We start from the raw sequence: 1,925 nt of genomic DNA, 5'->3' as shown, positions 1-1,925 counted from the left end.
TTTAGTGGAAGGTGTCCTTGACCATGGAGGGGGCCCATGGAAGTTGGAACTAGATGATCCATTTAAGTATATTCCAACCCAAATCTTTCAAAGACTCTATGAATCACTATGGAGATATATAACGATTAGGTGAGAGAATTTATATTCAGTGTGCGTTATTTTAATATTTACAAGTAATAGTAGGGCAAAATATGTCCAGGGCAAAATATGTTCAGAATTTTCTGTGACAATCAACGCATTTCTTTAAATTGATGATTGTCTTCACAGAGGAAAATATGCAAGCTGAAGAGGTGTGTCAGCACTGGTAAAAAACAGCAATTTCTTGTTCAGTTATGAATAGGTCCTTCAAAGTCAATTTGTTTTTAATCAACTGAGTATTTATGTACCACTTAAAAGAGCTCTTCTAATGATATAACAATCAACTAAATGTTCTTTATAGATGGAATTCTTAAACACAACTTTTATATTAGCAATCACTAGATTGCTCTCAGTCACCTTAGCTAATTTGATTGTTGATATCTTCATATTTGTGCATAATACAGAAATCTTCCTGCTTTTCAGTAGTTTGAGGTAGGAAATGCGCACATGTCAATGCCTTCACATGAGAGCAAGTAGAAATTGTAAAAAAATAAATTAGCCTAAAAGACAGTGTTATGTATTATTTCTCCTCGTACTGTGTTTTGCCCAGATGTCTGTAGCAATGTTTTTTTGAAGGATAGGAGTTGGATGCAGTGTCAATACATAACTTAGATATATAGACAAAAGATACACCAAAATCAATTCCTACTTGTATCAAGTTGGCTATTCTTTTATGTAGAACATTTATAGAGAAAACCACATCTTCACTGTGACCTGATATTTGTTTGGTTTATGACAGCATAACTTAAATTAGTCTTTGAGAAGTAGCAACAGCATACAGCTTTCCATATATATTATTATGTTTCAAATAAACTTGCTTTCTGAATTTCACAGTTCCACACAAGTGGCAAATAAAAAGAATCACAATATAACATTTTTACTTAGAGAAATTTTTCAGGTTAGTAGTGTGCTTAATAGTAATTCCCCTTAGTAAGTTTGAGTTGTAAAAAGGTTTTGGACTAGTCTCATTTTAACTAAAATCTTACTGAGGAAATTTAATGGAGACATTAATGGTTACATGTAAGGAATTCATTAAGTCACAGGATTGCGGTGGTTTTACCTTGCTAGGCAGCTGAACACCACAGCCTCTTTCTCACTCTCCCTCCTCAGAAGAGGAGGGGAAGAAGAAAATCACAGAATCATAGAATCATAGAATATCCTGAGTTGGAAGGGACCCTTAAGGATCATCAAGTCCAACTCTTGACACCGCACAGGTCTACCCAAAAGTTCAGACCATGTGACTAAGTGCACAGTCCAATCTCTTCTTAAATTCAGACAGGCTCGGTGCAGTGACCACTTCCCTGGGGAGCCTGTTCCAGTGTGCAACCACCCTCTCTGTGAAGAACCCCCTCCTGATGTCAAGCCTAAATTTCCCCTGCCTCAGCTTAACCCCGTTCCCGCGGGTCCTGTCACTGGTGTTAATGGAGAAAAGGTCTCCTGCCTCTCGACACCCCCTTACGAGGAAGTTGTAGACTGCGATGAGGTCTCCCCTCAGCCTCCTCTTCTCCAGGCTGAACAGAGGAAAGAAACAACTCACAGGTTGAGATAAGGATAATTTAAGTAAAGGAAAAAATAATTATTAAGGAAAAATTGTTATTAGTTAAACAATTTAAGTAAAAGGAAAAAAAAAAAAAAAAGGAAAGGGGAAAAGGAAGGAAGAAAGGGAAAAAAAAATAAAAAAAAAATAAAGGCTATATGGAAGTGCAGAGGAAAGAAATTACTCTCTACTTCCCACAAACGAGTGACGCTTAATGATGTCCCTGAAGCAGGACCTCAATGCACGTAAC

This window comes from Anas acuta, chromosome 1 (assembly GCF_963932015.1).
Source record: "Anas acuta chromosome 1, bAnaAcu1.1, whole genome shotgun sequence".
In the NCBI taxonomy this organism is placed as follows: Eukaryota; Metazoa; Chordata; class Aves; order Anseriformes; family Anatidae; genus Anas; species Anas acuta.
Note: the sequence above shows the minus strand (reverse complement) of the source record.